General features: G+C 33.9%; 1 protein-coding gene across 2 annotated transcripts in view; it reads right to left on the bottom strand.

Moving 5' to 3' along the window:
• The window catches only part of LOC141448770 (adhesion G protein-coupled receptor E3-like), a 136,404-nt gene extending 117,930 nt beyond the window's left edge, over positions 1–18,474 (bottom strand). Inside the window, exons 1-4 of one of the 2 annotated variants that reach the window (XM_074117370.1) lie at positions 18,220–18,474; positions 16,725–16,897; positions 15,934–16,076; positions 15,371–15,537 (exon numbers count right to left, since the gene is read on the bottom strand). The gene's annotated coding sequence lies outside the window, so the exon portion shown is untranslated. The remainder of the gene's footprint in view (positions 1–15,370; positions 15,538–15,933; positions 16,077–16,724; positions 16,898–18,219) is intronic. The other variant, XM_074117371.1, reaches the window with a different exon arrangement.
• Positions 18,475–19,031: the final 557 nt, after the last annotated feature.

Raw genomic sequence — 19,031 nt, 5'->3', positions numbered from 1 at the left:
GGCAAACGCTGAGTCGGCTCGGACACTCAGTCTAGTTAGGATCGAAATTAGTGCTGCACGAGACCGAGACGAGGCGAGACTTTATGCAGTCTCGATCTCGGTCGCTCAAGTCTCGGTCTCGGTCTCGTCGAGATATCTCGGTCTCGGTCTCGGTTTTTTGAATTTTTGTTTAAGTATTAAAAGCGGTTTGCTATTAATAATCTTTTCAAAAAATGTTATTATTTTCTAATAATTATTTTAATTTATATATTGGTAATGAAAATGTGTGTAAAAGAAGACAACTACTTACATTTCAATGCATCATATATTACTATTACTGTTATATATCTTTATATAATTTCAAAAAGATGTTAAAAACGCGCCAAATGAAAGACCCAAATAACATATCTGCCTGCTATAACAAGTCGATTCGTGAAATAAAAAATACACCTCCCAACAAACTTCCCACTCCATTAGTTATGGCTGTTGGTGAAGATAAAGAATCTGATGATTCACCTTTTGACGACGACGACGACTGCATCAATATTTTTGCACCATTTGCTCAAAAATCAGCAAATATCACCGAAGCATGGAAGACAGAAATAATTAATTACACCCAATTAGACCAAGCCCCAGTAGACGTTGACATTTTAGAATGGTGGAAAACACTTGAGAATTCCTTCAAAAATTTGTCTAGAATGACAAAAGATATTTTTAGTATCTGTGCAACTTCAGTGCCATCGGAAAGATTATTTTCGCAAGCTGCGATGATAATGACCAATAGAAGATCTTCTCTAACTTCTGACTCAGTAAAAGCTCTTTTATGTATCAATGCTTGGGCAAAGTGTATCTTAAAAACGAAAATTTGTGGCAATATTTTTTAGGTGCATAGATAGTCTTTTTTTTCAAATTCACTAATTCCAAAATTCTAAAATATAATTCAAATAATATCAAAGTTCAAAGTATTAGATTATTAATAGTGAAATTTATGAAATTGAATGATATGAATAGTGAAATTTAGTGAATTTATGTAAAAATTATGTAAGCCCCGCCTGAAAAAATAGGCGATTACTTTACTTTGCTATTCACACACACACATCTATGCACACAGACAATGGATAAAATCCGTCTGTCAAGTCTGTATTTTAAAGAAAGTGTTTTTAAATAAATACCATATAAAATACAATAAACAATTAATTAATTAACTTAAATTAAATAATAAATGTGTAACGCATTTTAAATAATAATGATAAATTCACAGTTTCTTTTTCTCTTCTTCCTTATTTTTTTCTAATTTTTCTAATAACAAAAATTACCTACTTTTTACGCCCTCGAAAAGGTAATTGTAAATAAACAAACAATATTTCAGTAAAAAGTAAAAATAAAATAAATAAACATACACCCTTTCTAAAAAGACAAAAACAAAAAAGACAAAAACAAAAGAACACCCGAAATAAAAAATGGCTCAAAATTTAACTTCATAAAATAAAATCATAAAACAAATTAATCCTCCTATGCCCTTTACCAATTAAATTCATTTATTAATTCATTTCTGTAATAACTGGCTTGCCTTAGGTACATAACGAGATTTGACCAGTTTCCACCATTTAACAAATTAAAAACCTCTTCCTTAGTCAATTTTTTCTTTTTTAACCATTTCACCCTCCATTCAGATAGAACGGTGCACACCCCAATGAAGTGATATGTATCCTCTTTTTCATTGGAATTGCAGAGGGAACATCTAATAGTATTGTCTCGTTTCCAGTGTTTAAAATTCAGATTTAGGGATTCAGTTCTAGCCTTACAAATCCATCTCATCGTATATAAATCACTATCATCATTCAAATATATAGTGCCGTCCCCGACAGAACAAAGCTTACCGTATAATTCATACCTTGATTGCATACAGATATTTAAGGCTTCTTCTTTTTGAGCTTTTATTAGATCTTGCCTCAAACTTTGTAATTTTTGCCGCAATGATGGGATATTTGACAAAGGTAAATGTGCAGCACCCAACTCCCCCCATTTTTTATACCAGTATATATTCCTTTTAATAGTCTCATTACACATAATGTGGGGCAAACGAGTGGAGGGCATTTCTAAAACTTTTAGTATATACTTGAAGTGAAGCTTCAAAGTATAAGAATATATAGAATCAATCCTGGTTTCAAAATCTACTATATAATTTGGGGTAAACCGGGGAAGTGATAATAATTTTTTTATAAAGTACCTTCTAAATTTTTCTAAACAGTCATAAGGCTCAAATCCCCAGACTTGAGACCCATAGCTGACTACTGAACGAGAAACAGAATGAAATACTTCTAACTTGGTGGAGTAGGGAATTTCCTTTTTCATCATTAAGTTATGCCAAGTAGTATTCAGCCCAAATTTTGCATGACTAATTCTTTCTAGAAAATACTCGCTAAGAGATACTTTTGAGGAGATGGTCATACCAAGGTATTTATAAGAATTTACAATATCGATTTGTCGCCCCTCTAAATACCACTTTTCAAATCTTGAAAGTTTACCACCATTTCGGAACACTACGACTTTCGATTTTGCTAAATTTATATTTAATCCCCACAAACTACAATATTCACTCAGTTTGTTTATCATCCTTTGTAATTTAACAGGGGTTGATGCTAGCATAACAACATCATCAGCATACATGAGACACCTAATGTTTGTCCCAGCCACATCTAAGCCTTCTCCAATGCTATCGTGCAAATCATTTAGAAAGAGTCCAAAAAGTAAAGGGCTCAGAAGACAACCTTGCCTCACGCCAATATTAGTGTGAAAAAATTCAGACATCCCCTCTTTATGCCACACTGTAGCCCTCGTTTCATCGTAAAAACCTCTTAAAATATTTATTACTTTCGCAGACAGTCCCAAATTAGCCAACTTAAAAAATAGCGCATGCCGGTTGACACAATCGAAAGCTGATTTGAAATCTATAAAAAAACTGTAAATTTTTCGCCGCTTTTTTGATAATACAATTTTGAGAATGTTAAGAAGGGTGAAGATATTGTCAACTGTAGAGTATCCAGGACGGAATCCCGCCTGAAATTCGTTTAGAATATTATATAAATCTACCCAATCCCACAATCGTTTTAATAAGATTCCTGTAAATAGTTTTGAAGCCACATTAATAAAGGAGATCCCCCTATAATTTGTAACAGAGTTTAAATCGCCTTTTTTATACAACGGATAAATGATCGATTCGTTAAAACTACGTGGAATTTTACAAGTCTCATAGATATAATTAAAAGTGTTCACTAACTGTTCGAGAAAATTATCAGGACTGTTTTTGAAAAATTCGTATGGTATTGAATCAATTCCTGGGGCTTTGTTATTTTTCGCTTTTCTAAGAACATCTTTCAATTCTAGTAGTGTAAACTGTTTATCTAAATCTGAATTAGAACAAAAAGGTTCGGCATAGAGAATTACGGCATTAGTTACTGGAGGGTTTAACAATTCCTGAAAATAGTTCATAAATTGGATCTTAGATATATTCGACTCATTAATATAATTACTAACTTTAAATTGCTTTATTAGTTTCCAGTAGTCTTTCGAATCTCTCACATTTTTAAATTTATCTTTTAAACTTTCAATGTATTTTTTTCTTTTATTTTGGCATACCTGTTTGAAACTACTGTTCGCTTCAAGGTATAATTGTCTCACATAGGTATTATTATGTTTTCTAAAGATCTGTAAAAATCTAAATGAACGCTTGCGATACTTTTTACATTCGTTAGGATGACACGCAAAATTACTTTACTTTGCTTACTTTACTTAAGTAATTCGAAGTCAAATAGATGTAGTAATATTGAACATATATAATAAAATCGTATCTTTTAATAATTAATTCAATACCCGTAATGATTATTTATTAATAAAGAACACAATTTTATAATTTTGTAGCTAAAAATTAATATTTGAAAAACCGAGACGAGACCGAGATTTCTCGACGAGATATATATCATGTCTCGATCTCGGTCGCTGCTCAAGTCTCGTCTCGGTCTCGGTATTCAATTATTATATTAATCAATTATTATATGTGCAGCACTAATTGAAATATTTCAACTTTGGTTGCTAGGATCATACGTACATCCCATTTTGCAAGGTGCGTACAATCTATTTAGGCTGAAAAATATCCAACTTAACTAAAGCGCGTTAACGTATGAAGTCATTGGCACCGGTGACTTTTTTTCAATACACTCCCGGGCTCTAGATAGTGTTCTCTCGTTACACATCTTCACCTGCCAGTTTGTATGTAAGAAGGAAGAGAAAATCTAAGAGCCAGCAGCTGGATTCGAATCCGAGATCTCTGCATTACTAATTAGCTAATCCCTTCCCAACTTTGTTGAATCCTAAAAGAGTTTCTTTTAAAGCAATGCCGAAAAAGTCACTTTAAAAGTCCTCGTATTCGACTGTATGAATTTTGAGTTTTTTGTAACTGCTCAGTCTAGATCTTTGGTCTAGTCTAGCTCTTCTAGCCCATGATACAGTTTTTAATGGTAAAATATTTACAAATAACAGGCATTTACTTGCTGTTCAGTTAGAGTAAGCCTAAACCGTTTAAAGTTTAGTTTAGAGACTGATTTAAAAATTAAATCAATGTTCATTCTTATGTTATCAACATCTGCCATGAGATCAGAGAGAATAGTTCTATTAAGCCAATAAAGGTTAATTGAAAAAAAAGGAACAAATTTAAAATGTTGAATATGAAAAATGATAGAATTAGAACGTATTTAGTGTAGAATTCAAATAAACCAAATTGAATCCCGAGAGAGCCTAGAGAATCAGGATGATTGCGGCCTAGGTTAACTGCATGCAAACCGAACACATCTCTTTCGCTGCGAACAGTGGAACTAACTCAAGGAAATAAATATACATACCAAACAAATGCGGGCAATAATACAGGAAATGTAATACAATGTCAATAAGATAGCAAACAGTAAGCGTTACATTACAAACATTAGCAGCGCAGCAATATAGAAACTTGCTGGGTTGGTGGGATGGACTTCACATTTTACCATCTGCTAGAACATTGAAGGTGGATAGATATCTGTACGAGGAAAACCAAAATGTGAATGAAATATATAAATTGATAATATTGGAACTGCTGTAAGTATTATAGTAGTAACACTTCAGCCAGCTCAGAAAGTTTAAGATAAGAAATGTTCCACAAAAACCATTTTCTCTCATTCCAATGATTACAGTTATAAATGACAATTTTCTTTTTTATAAACGTTTAGTTTCCCTCAAATAAATGTGGATGTGGTGGAGTTATATAACATGCCTTGCAGGTATAAATCCCCGCCGATTCCTTATTTTGTCATCAGTCAAGAACACGCCCACAAACATTTTGAAATCATTGATTCCTAAACCTCATAAAAGATTATTTCTGCAGAAAGAATTTTCTCCTTGAAGTGCATTTTGCATTTTGGTGGATAAATTGTTCACCAATAGAGTAAATAAAATAGAACTAGCTGTTTTTGAGGTTAAAATAATTCTGAAAAAGAAAGTCTTTTCGGTCATTCCATTTTCTTTGAACATGGAATCGTAGTTATGTTTTTCAAGTCCATTAATATTTTTTAGGGGGTAAAATAACCGGTGCAATATTTGCGAGCTTTCTGATGATTTTTCAAAATCTTTTTTGGGAACTGAAGCAGCGAGTGGAAAGGATTTCAAGAGGGAACCAAACGAAAAATAAGAAGTTCTAAACAAAGAAAGTAACTTGCGATCTTGATTAAAGAGAACCAGTAGTTCTGACGAGGAATATGGTCCAAAATGTGCCTTTGTCCAATTTAAGATCAACTAGAGCCGAAAGTTTCATTAAAAAGAATTAATTTAATAACAGTTGATACGTTTTTTTTTAAATACTTGAAGAAAAATAAATAAATAAAATACACTTCTATCCAGAATTCAGCCACCAACTTCTCAAGAGATACAACTTGAAAGTTAACTTTTAGCTAGTATAGATTCTCCGGAAGTCTGAACAGATCTGGCTTTTAAGTCTACCATCTCCAACAAGTAGTTCATTTCCGCTCTCACTACTTCAACTTCCAACTTTACTGAACCGAAAATATGTTCTCTACATTATAAAATGTTGAAATATTTCCAAGCATGCTGCTTTCATCATAGTAAATTTTATTTAAAAAATTTAATGTTGAATGTGAATACATAATAATACCTCTCTTAAAATGCGGCTATACTTCAAATACTTCGCCTTCGCTCTATTTGGTATCATTAATCTTACGAAAGTCCCCAAATATTAGGGAGAACCCTCTTCTCTGGTGGAGAGTGTTATACTTATTACAGAGGGATTATCCACTTCTCTTCCACAGACTTCCCCAGAGAGCTGACTTGGTTACCAAGAGCGGAAGTGGGTTATATATTCTCTCTAAGGGGTAGTACGAAGGGTTACCAGCGTTGACAGTTACACAATCCAAATTTCTTAATTTGTCTGACATCTTATCGCTGAAAATCTAACCGCTCTCTTATCCTAGAACTTCTAAAGAGAGGTTCCTCTAATTTGGGATAGCCATCCGCAGAACGTTTAGTTTCGTTAGCGCGAGAGTTGAACCAGGTATCCAAAAGTCTCTTTCTAGAACTACCCTGGTGTGTATGGATGTTGCTAGGTGTATACGTACCACTTACGTACCTGTGACGGTTTAATTTGACAGTCTTTTGCAGTATATCTACGGAAGGCATTAGACGGCAGGGTTGTATTGAACCAAGAGGTACTTATTCCAACCGCTGGCTCCCACTGCTCTTCGAATTGGATAAGTTGGCCTACACGTTGTGTAGCATCACTTCTCTAGCGGGAAGCACAATCTACTTCTACAACAATGCAAAATACTTCTCTTATCAGATGGAGAAAACAAAAAGTTGTTGTTCAGTGACCAACAACAGGAAATTCTTAAATATGGGGGCCAGCAATGTTTTTAGACGCTATGTGGCTCACTAAGAAAACCAGGATAAAAACGATAAGGACATCAATTCTAATTTAGTTTTGTCTAAAAGAAATTACAGAAATAGGTCTCTTTAGATTATTTACAACGGATTTTTAATTATTCTAATTACAAAATTGTGTATTTCATATTCATGTAGTAAATGTGCATTTATAATTGGAAGATCTTTATCTATGTAGACGTGGTCTACATCAAATGAACGTTAAGAGCGTATAGTTAAGGTATGGAAATAAACTGCAGAATGTGGGCACGTGGGCAGCTCTCTGTATCAATTACACACACGCAAACTTATGTGACGCGGAAAAAGGAGGAGATAATATCTGCCGGCGAAGGGACAAACAGCAGAGAGATACGACACGCGTAGCATCATCAAGTATTTTCCATTATAATTTTCTTTCAGATACTTTTACTTACAGAAATTCCCTTTACTGCATTTCTACACACTGTTAGTGCTCCGCCTCTTCTCATTCCATTGGACGTCTCCTTTAAAGCTGAACGTATGTTGAATAATAAAGGCTGAACGTATGTTGAATAATACATATTTAAAAAATATTTTCTCCATTTTAATGTAATTCTTTTCATACGAAAAAAAGGGAAAATTCCAATGACCTTTAAGAGTAGTAGCCACTCTTCTCTTAGATTTATGTTCAGAATTCTAGCCTTTATTCACAAAACTCAGCGGTAAGCGCATTGAAAATCAAGTTTCAACTTAAGCGTACACACGCACGAATTACAGTTCTCCGCTCTTTAAATTTTTTATGCAGTAAACGAACAGAGATTCATGACGGAACCAGATTAGTATTTTTGGGTAGAAGTAAGGTTGCTCCACGCAGCAAGTTTACAAATAATTTGGGTGTTGCTTTGTTACCCCATCCTGAAGTTGTACTCAAAGTTAGAGCTGAAAGAGGTTAGACATTTAGCATGGAGTTTCTATTTGTCAAAGCACTAGCTGGAGTGGTAGGGGCACAATAAGAAGAGCGATACCACACAATTTCTCGATTTAAACTTCACACAAAGGACGCAGACAAGTTGTACAATATTTCCACCGCACTAAGTCACTCTATTCGACTAAGTTTTTCATAAAAATGTACCCGATTCCTTTAATGAAAAACCGCTCTTACCACATAAAACGTTCCCAATGTCCAAAGGGAATAACTAAACAAGTTTATAAATTAAACTTAGGAGTTGGTCGAGTGGTTATCCATGTTTTAGTAGTTTGTGAAATTTTAGGCATTAAGTTACAAATTAGTATGCATAGGCAACAAACAACTTGCTAGTTTGCTCAAATTGATCGAAGAAATAAATTTAATTAATTACATTAAATTGATCTAAGTATTTTGAGAATCTCGTTTATTGCGAGATACTTGTTAAACTAAATTCTAAATTCTTATAACATTGAGTCTGAATCCAATTTCAACTTCAGTTCTCTCCTTCTTCTCGAATAACGGATTCGAAGATTTTCATTGAACTCACTCACTAACAACAGTACCCGTATATGCCTAATTCGCTATTTAAAATATATATATTGGAATATTAAAAAGCGTGACGCCCTTGCGATGAAGGGTGTAGAAATTCACTCGCCGTTAAAAGTTATAACTTTCTGGTCAGTGGGAATATATTTTATGTAACCGAGAGCTCTCAAATTAACTTCAATAGATTTACAAGAAATGAAACAATACCATTAAAATACTAAAAGTTTAATTTTATTATCACAGTTTGTTAAGTTATTGCTAACACCATTGGCAACCGGATAACTAATTCTATCATTAAAAATAAATCAATTATTGATTTTAGTGTTTTCAAACCCGTATTTAAAGTTGGAAAACGCTAATTTACAAAATTGGGCACGATTTGGACTGTTGCTCTGAAGGATGAAAAGTTTATTACTCTCAAGTGTAGCAAATATAAAATTTCATGTTAAATTTTAATTAGGATTAATGGAAGAAAGTTTTCCACTTCAGATATATACAATATACATGCGTGAAAATATTACATTCGAAAAGGGAAAGTTTTAATTCTGGTTGCCTGGCCCCATTATAACACAATGTGCATGAATTACGATTTTTTACAGAATAAATTAATGACACTATATTGTAGTCTCATGTTCATCCCGACTCAACTCTTTATTAATAGGGTTTTATGAGAGTAGCATACTAAAGTGGGAAATATCCTTTACATTTATTCAGACTGGTTTGCCATTTACTCTGTCTGAATATAATGCCTACTGCTCAGGGTCCACAAATTGTACCATAACATTACAAATGAAATAATTCATTTTAACGACATTTCCCCAAATTAAAAATATTCAGAGGGACAGTTGTATAATCCTACGTCAATATCAAGGGTTCTAAATTCTAATCCAATTTGCTTTAAAGAACGGTTTGCTTTTCAACATCAGCCGATTTTTTTTTTTAAATTTTTTTAATCGTCATTATTTCACCTAAAGAACGCTTAATGTGGCTCTTAAAATGATCAAAACCCAATAAAACTAAATGTTTTCACTAATTAAGGGTTGCATAAAATGTATATAGATCAACCAGGAACCCCAACAGCATACTCGATAAGGATGACAGCGTTGAGAGTTTGGCCGATCGAAATAGAGTTAAAATTTCATATAAGATTCAGGTTTATGAAAAAATTTTGATACTATGATACTATTGATGAAACTTGTATCTATCTATGTTTTTACTAGAAGTCTTTAATGGCGTTTTTAAAATTCTCTTTCCAAGAGATTGTGAACAGAAAGCCAAGTGATAGTGAGGTAGGCGTACATTGAGAAGGACGATGAGGTTGAAACTGAGGAGTTTATATTACTGTAATGTGAGGAGTCGGATGCTATCATGCTGTGTTCTAATCTGATTTAAGAAACTGTAACGAACTGTTCCAGTATTGGTAAGGAAAGATTGCCTCCACCACAATCTGGCCCGAACGGGACTATTCTTCTGATGTAACACTTTAAATTGTAAAATGCAGGAGTACGTTTAAATAAACATAACGAAGATAATAAGACATGCAGTTCTTGATAAAGAAAAGTGAATCATACTCTCAAAATATACAAGAGAGATACATAAAATACATTTCTTAGAATATTTTTTAAAAACTATTTTACTAGAATGCCACGAAAAAGAGAAAATTCCTTTACAAAAATAAGGAAACTGGAAATAATTAACTTCTTTTTTCTATAAAATAAATATACAACTAGTTCATCTTCAATTTGGGGTAAACCTTAGGTAGAAGTGGATTTAACTCTTTAGGGATGTTGGTGTCTCTGAGATTATCCCTGTCTAACAAACTAAACAATACTTACTCTTTCATTTCCAACACCCAAACCCTGCAGAGGGTGGATGATACGCGCAACTATTTGGGTTTGGCGAACCCAAAGGCAAACTCGAGATCATCACCATTCACACATTCACAATTATAACTGTACAGCAGGCCTTTACATATAAACGCTGAACACATTAAGAAACCACAATAGATCTTCTAGGTCGCACTGGATTTAGCTTAAAGATCACTCCCAATATAAACCATTTACTATGTAGTACAATAACAAAGGCATTAATCAAAATGAGACCAAAAAAGAAATAATAAACGCAAAATATTGCGCAACCTTAGGTCCGTTTACATACTCTTTGTTTTTCGTTCCACCTTCCAAATAATCTGTCTATTTCACAGTTAAGAACTTTAGACACCAATTTAAAACTACAAAGAATTATTCTGAATTGAACAAATAAACTTAAGATTGATAAAAGTTTTATTAAAAATGAAAAGGTTTAGCACAATCGCCGGCTGGGTAAAGTTGTAATAGGACGGAGACGTTATACTGCCACCATGCACAGTGATGTTACTGGCTTTGCTATATTCTCGTGTTGGAGCGATGTGCGGCTTATTAAAGGAGACATGTTGCTCCCGTTTCGTTAAAATACTACACAATATGGAGTATCGGGACGTCCTAAAATTCTGCAAAAGGAAATTTGTCGAAACTTAATGAAAATTTTGAAGGAGCTTGCTCAATCATTTTCAGGTGTGAGTGGGCGGCTGAATTTATAAGTACATAGGTATGTCCTTCTTTTGAAGTTGGACTAAAAATATGTACAGCTTAAAGCTTCGGTCACAGATCAAAACATCAAGAAGGCACAGAATACTGGTAGATAATCGCCAATTAAAAGATATATGCCTATGAAAGGAAACAATTTCTTTCATTTTGAACCAAGGATTGAATATAAGTAAGCTTCCTGTAAAATGGACGATTCATTTGTTAAACTTGTTTATCTTATATAAATACGTAAAACTGTACCTCCTTCCAGGATCGCACTTCAAGGGTGCGGAAACTAATAAAACATAATATGTTGGACGAAGTATAAGGGACTCCGAGAAAAAGACATGCAGTTTTGAACTTAAAAAAATAATATTTTTTAAACATGTCCTGCTAAGAACTTTTCATCTTGCACGCGGATGTTTTTCAGACTCAAGGGGAGCTCTCAACCTGAGCTATTTTCCCAAATGAACAAATTTGAGAATTTGGCACGATCGCAATACTTGTTAGTAGAAGTGAGAGAAGGCAGTTTATACCATCACGAGATGAGCACGTACATAGACAATGAGATACTAACGAATTACTAACCATTGCCGACCTAGTGGCCACTAATTGCACTTACTGCCCGGCAAATGTAACGGCAATCAATACTACCTTTATAAATTATTCGTATAATCTACTTTTAACTTAATAGTCGATTAGTTTCACAAACACCTGCATAATAGAATAGTTCTAAACCAAGCTAAAAAGTCCTTCAAAGTTAGAAAAATCACTTTTCTCAGAATTTGCACCATTTCTATTTCATATACTGAAATGCTGTTTTAAATGTCAAATGGTACTAGGTCGAATGATCAAATTTGTTTTACATATATCTTAGTTTAGTGGAGGAAACCTATGTTCCAGTCGCATTTCAAAATTTAGTGTAACTAAACTCAACTAAAGGACAATTAACTTTCTGGTTTTCGATTGGCCGAAATCGAGGTGTAGACACTCTCACGACTTTCTTACTGCGGTAATTACGATTAATTAACAAACTTTCTTTTAAACCTTTGAAAATGTGGTTAGGTCTGCGGTAGTGGATATTCTATTTGATTTTATCTGTTGTAGAAGGCATGTTTATTGTATCCCAAACCACTTTCGGTCTTCCATCCACAATCAGCGGTTCTATGCAGCGATTTCAACTTCGTCTCGCACTACATTTATTCTGCACCATATCTATGCCCCAAACTGGTTAATTAACCACTGACGATGGAGGAAAGTTCGTTCAGGGATCCAATAACAAGCATGCTATGACGATTAAATCAAAATATGGACTGGACTCGATTCCCAGCCATTTTAATTTATAGTGAAATACCTTGGCCATCCATGCCACGTGATCGCTAGTTTGACACAAAGACGCGACCAATATCCGACTGAAATATGCTATGTAGGCATTGATTGAAAAAAAAAACATGTTAAATTAAGACAATCACTCAAAATGTTTTCGAAAAACCCAAACGACCAAAAAATCGACCAATTACGGTTGACTGGTTTTATCAAGGAAATGCTGCCCCATGTTGCCACCTAAACGAAATATAAACGCAGCGATTTCTCGTTTTCGAGTTTACTGTCAACATATTGTCACCTATAAGAATTCAAAAATGATTATGTCCGATTAAAACTCGAAATGAATATCTTTAATCTCCTTTATCTAGTGAGAGAAAATGATATAAGAATAACAACCCGTCGTTTCAATATTTTGTAATCAAATTAGGCTGTTTTTTGCCAAAATTTGATTACTGCCATTTATCATTATTAAATCTTCATCGCCTCGTACACGATGGATTAGAATGTCGAGTCTATAAGAGCAAAGGAAGTGACATATCACAATTGATTGGACAATTAACTGGTTAATAATTTCTTTGGTGAAATGACCACTGTAATGGCCATTAAAAACACCATCATTATTTATCGATATTTTTCATTATTTATCGAACAATATGAATATGATGATCTCTCTAATTACTACATTAATTTCACATTTAAGACTCGGTGGGCAATAATTGCTGAAATATAATAAAATAAATATAATAAAAAACAATTAAATGATAATAATCAGCCCTGCAGTAAATCATCAAGTAGCATAATTTAAATCAAATTATCCCGAATTTTCTCGCAAATTCATCAGGCTAATTTACTGATTTTCACCAATTTCCATTCCCCCTTCTACAATAATTATCTGATTATTTAGACGAAATGATGTGTTCTGATGTTAAGCCTCTCTCTAGTACATTCACTTAATTTTCTTTGTTCCCTATACTATACTATGCTTTCACTATACATATTTACTCTTACCCCAAGCAAATATTCAATCGACCGGAATTTGGATTCCGAGATTTCAGTGTAAAAACATGTTTTGAAATCCCCGAAGTGCGAACAAGTGAGTTTTATAAACTGGTCATTGTGAGTGACTGACATCTTAAAAAAGAAAAAAACTCGTCTTCAAATAGTTAGTTTGCAAGAAGGATCTCTGAGTGCAATGAGCGGTTGGTTACCTTTAGAATAACTACCCTCGCAATATTGTCCTGGAAAGTATTATAGTCCTGCTACGTATGCGAGGGCGCAGAAGTTAATTAAATGGTATCCGTGTCAGTCATAAAATTACACCAATAAGGGAAAGGATTAGTTCATGTTTGGGTACACTGAAATCCAACGCGGAGATCCCGGGTTCTCCGCTGCTAGCCCTCAGATTTTCTCTTCCTAGGAGCTTCTTACAGCTCATCTGATCGGTGATAGTGTTGTCTGAAAGGAGATAACATTGACCGGAGGCCGGTAGGGCACTGGAAAAAGCTGTAGATGCTAATGACCTTAAGGTCGACCCTTAATTTTAAAAAATTAATACATATAAAATGGAACTCAGTTACTAAAACAGTAAATTGTTTTTATAAATCCATTTACGGCATTCTTAATTTTGTAATGTTCAAACCACTTCCAAATCGAATGAGGAAGGCGATGTCCCGTTTGGAGGCTGGGCAATAATAAAGCTAATTGTTATGCGATAAGCTTTGAATGATGCGTGAGATTGGCGTTGCATTTATATGACGTTTTCGTGTGATATTAAAGTCAGTTTGCTGACCACTTCCGTCTACAATCTAATTGTGCTTTAGATTAGACGTAAACAGGAGACGGAAAAAATGGACTGAATTTATAAAAAAAAAAAAAAAAGTAATGAGAAATTAAAAAGTTAATAATTTCAGTTTTGGACGAGATAAGGGCACAGAGAGGAAAAAAATGCTTTTTACTTTCTCATTTGGTGCCCTTTGCAAACCGCGCATCCCTTGAAAAAAGTTAAACATATACTAAATCAAACATCTGGTATGTGTAAGTTCAATTGAAAGCCTCTGGCGCGAGGCGGCTGCCTAAAAAGCAGTTTAAACTGGAAAAAGCCGAAATGTTCAGAATTCACTTGAGTAAATTCTTAATTTTCTAACTCGCAGTGGTTCATAATTAGAAATATTATACAGGTGTGATTTCAGTGAAATAAGCGGTAGTTTAGAGGAGAGTAGAAGTTTAAAGCCCCCGCTTGAAAAAAGTTGCCTGGTTTAATGGTTTAAAGATTATACATTTATGCAGTATGAATTCATTGTTTAAATAAAATCATTTGCACCATTAAAAAACACAAGCTGGTTAAAAAGTGAAAAATAAAAATAATTATGTGATGGTCACTTTCAATTAACTATGATTCTAGAAATTTAAAATATTTTCTCATATAACTACAAATTTAGTTCATGAAGACGTTGCATTAATTGCACTAATATGGTAAGTGCAGCTTTTCCACAGAACTGTTTCAAAATCAATCTACCCGGGAAAAGGATTTTCAAATAACAATTAGGGATCAACATATACACAACGAGCATAAAGAAGATCTTTGGAGCAATTTGTGAGCAAAATTCATACAACCGAACAGCAGTACGTCCAGTTGAGCAATTTCGACTAAAATCTCATCGCGTCTCCCAAATCGTGTATCAAATTTCAACTTTTCGCGATTATTCGTTTCTGTTGACCTTATCCACCCCTCTCTCCACCAGTTTGCTAACTTATTTTTAACATCACTTAACAAGAAGCACTTCGTCGCACGATCTGCGAAACTCTTCAAACAAGAGGCTCTTCTTTCGTTTCAATATAATCGTACTTAAGTGATTAATTGCTCCAATTTCGCTCGCATTAAATGTCTTGTTTTTTCCCCCCTTTCCGATATTAAAAGTCACAAGTTAGCATTTTAAAAATGAGAATTTTTAAGTATTTTTAGTTTAAAAAAATAATATTGCTAAAATTTAAATTTAATTAAAAATAAAGTAAAAATGTTAATAACTATTTAATTGCAAAAATTGTTACTCACACTGGGAATGTTTGTCGAATTTGCTGGAATATATCGTAGAGCTGTCTGATAGTGAGCTCGTCTTCCGTACAACAGACTGGCAGGCAATACTCTCGTACTACTGTGTACACTTCTGGAGGCGGCAATATCCACCGCCTACTTTCCTACTGCCCCTCCTCAACTGCCAACTGTTAAGCATGCGCCAACACAAAGATAAGTTAATAAAATAATAATTTATAATATAATAATTTTGTGAAATATATTTTTATTTTTGTTAGTTTTTTAATTAGTAGTCATTTTCTTTTCTTGTAGTATCAGATTATGCGAAACAATTTCTGTCTGTAAATTCTTAAGGCGGGTATTACCTAAGTCACAATTTTCCATTAAGAACTGGCCAACGATCTTCTCTAACCCTATAATACAAACGAGCTAAGGCATGTGGCCCTGTTCTACCCAGCTTAAGAATGAAAACCACTCTTGCAAATTTACCAATATGTACTTGGAATGTAGCTTGAACTGATATAAACTTCAATCCAGTACTTCCCACCTTTCCTTCCTTAGAGCGTTAAAAAGTCCATCTTTACCTGGTGATTTGAAGACCTGACGATCCAACGGCCCATTGCAGTCTCCTCTCTACTGCTAACCTTCCGCACGTTCTGAAGATGAATACTAGCCTGCACCTTCAGTAAAGCACCCACTTCTAGGTCAGCTCTCTGGACAAACCTTCCTAAAATACAATAAGCCTTCACTAAACAGTAGCTTATTGTTCTCTCCTATAACAGTTTGGGTGATACTGTAGAAGAGGACAGTAAGCATCTTTTGGTACCAATAATGTTAAACAGTCTCGAAGCTTTACACTTCTTTAAGTCCCCACATCCGTTGTACATGCTTGCCTACTTTTGTTTCCAATTTTCTTGTACTCAATCGCCTATAAACTACCCAATCATCTTCCTATCCACAACTATTTAGCCTTCAATTCTTTAATTTTGATTTCTGAACCTTGAAGCTCCAACAATCATTCCTATTAAGTTCTTAACTTGACTTTAAAGGATAGACCTGTTCAAATGCCTGGCATGTCAGCTCACCTAACCATTCAACCTATCAATATTCAGTAACCCCCAGAGGACACTGTCAACATACGACACCCAGTCGCTAAACCAGGTCCAATTAACTAACCTTGGTTTCGTCTAACTGGCCGATTGTAAGTCAAACTTATCCAGACTCATCCGAAAGCACTAGTGGTCTGAAAACGTCTAGTACTTTCTAACCGTTAATTCGAATTCCTTCGAAGCTACAGTCATATCAATAACTCCGATTTTACCCTTAACTATAAAAGTTGCTTTTCTAACTGTATTAAGAATAAATAAATTTTTACTCATCAAATACTGAAGCTTTTCAGCTCTGTCGTTCACGCTTGTGCTCCCCTAAACCTCATGGAGTGTGTTGGCTGCGCAGTCGACAAGCAGAAGGAACTCCTTAAGTCCATCCAGATCTTCTCCTGGGATCCGTTGTCAGCGTTCAACTTCATAGGCCCAACTAGGTCTTCTGCTGAAATGTTTCTTTCGAATAATAGATAAGCAGAAGCAATCATGCTAGAAAGATAACTGTTAAATCTACAGTTCACTAACACTTTCTAGAATTTCTTGCCAAAATTGCTAGAAGTGCTACAGTACATGTTCTGAATCTTGAGTCTGAAACTCCAAAATCGTAAGGAAAGCAAATAACATTATATTGGAAAACCACATCTATAATTATCACGGAAAGTATAATTTAACTTTAGTTAGTATTACAGTAAAGTACGAAATGGATGAGAAAGCTGGATAGAAGATATTGTGAATATTAACCAGATCATAAATAATACGATTTCTTGAATGGAAACAAATGGTCTCATGAATTACTTTAAATTTAGTTGGGAATTAACTTTGGAAGGGTGTGTTTTGATTTAATTTTACTTTGTTTTATTATTGTTCTTGTTTACTTCCAAACTTCAGTTGAGTTAGATTTCAATTTATTTATTTTTATGGTTAGAGTATTTAAGATTTCAACACACAGCACAGCTCTTGGGAGACAATTTTCGTCTCTTATAAATATGTAATATTAAACAGTCTCTGATTTAGTTTGTAGCGTTTAAAACTCAAACTCAAGAGTCATAATTGTTTGTTTGCTAAATAAATGTCTGTCCTTGTTGCTGTAGTTTGTCTTTGTTAGTGTATTAATACGTTCCATTAAGGTGTCTCGGTGAATATTACCGGATGTTTGTCACTTAGTGTGTGTAAGCAGTAGTCCGTCTCTGTTTAGGAGAAAAATCAATTTCTGAACTTCCTTCTTTACCATGCTCACTGATATGTTACTTCCCACCCAGACCTCAACTCATATCCGGCGTCTAACAATTGTTAAACTGAACCATTACTTTCAGACATTTCATAAAATTTTGCGATAAATACAAATGAGTGAATTCATAATTCAAATTCACGATTAAATGAAAGTTTAATTTGGACCATCAGAATGGACAATGGAAGTTTGTACTGTTTACTAACCAAAATCACTGATTTACTTTTGTACACTCGATAGGATTTTTTATTATTATATTTACCAATTATTTCACGTTTTAGTGTTCATGATATAGAACAGAATAAATAATAGAACGATTAATTTAAAAAGTTTAAATATCACTTTTTAAATTAATAATCGGGTTCCTTGAGATTGTATTAATTAGATTTCATGCTAACGGGAACTCATTTGTGGTTTCCTGCAGTAAATTTTATTCAGATAGATACATTCAAAATCAAGTTGAAAGTAGCAAAGTAAATGATAAATTCTATTAAATATAAAAGTTCCAACAAAACATTTATTATTAATATAATTCTTACCTCCAGATTTAATGTAGCTAATATGTACACAATATTCAAATAGATAAATACACTATTATTTATAAAATGAAACATCGAGTCAATGGAAAAAATACAGAGAATACTTAAGCATAGCGCACTGTATGAGACCCAAACAGTGTGTGCTTACTCGTTTGGAAGCTTGGTAAGTTCCTAACCTATGTTACGTTCCCCCTCTTGTTTATCGGGCTGAGTTTTAATTCTAAATATTTCACCAAGTTTTGTTTACATGCTACATATTATTCTTGGGAATCTAATCTACTTACATTCGTATAACCTAAAACACATACAGATGTTTGTGTGTGTGTGTGTGTGTGTGTGTGTGTGTGTGTGTGTGTGTGTGTGCAAATGAATTTATGCAATTAATTGTGCGATTGCTCGCTAATGTTTTATGTCTGGGCCTATTGGCAGGTATAAGGGTATTTTGTTTAAGAATTTGTTTATTTATTTACAATATTAGGCTTATTTAATTTAAGGACTTTCAGTGAAGCCATAGAACTTCCCGTAAAATCAATTTTCAGGAAAAATAAGCCATAAATGTTAATAAGAGTAAAAGGTGTACGTCAGCAAAGAAGTACAGAATGAGCTTCAAGTGGTTCTTACTTCCGGGCAAACGATTACCTACTAACTCTGCATTTTAACAATTTATTTAACTATCATTAATATTCAAAGGTGTAGTGCAGTAAAATTGGGGAAAATGGTATTTTAGAATCAGAAATTCAAATTAAAAATAGTAAACAAAGATAATTAAATGGTGCTTTCAAATACTTATAGGCACTCATCAAGCATTTTCC

The sequence above is a fragment of the Rhodnius prolixus genome, unplaced genomic scaffold, assembly GCF_049639745.1.
Source record: "Rhodnius prolixus isolate KJV_2025 unplaced genomic scaffold, Rpr scaffold_2, whole genome shotgun sequence".
In the NCBI taxonomy this organism is placed as follows: domain Eukaryota; kingdom Metazoa; phylum Arthropoda; class Insecta; order Hemiptera; family Reduviidae; genus Rhodnius; species Rhodnius prolixus.
Note: the sequence above shows the minus strand (reverse complement) of the source record. Positions and strands in the feature narration are given on the sequence as shown.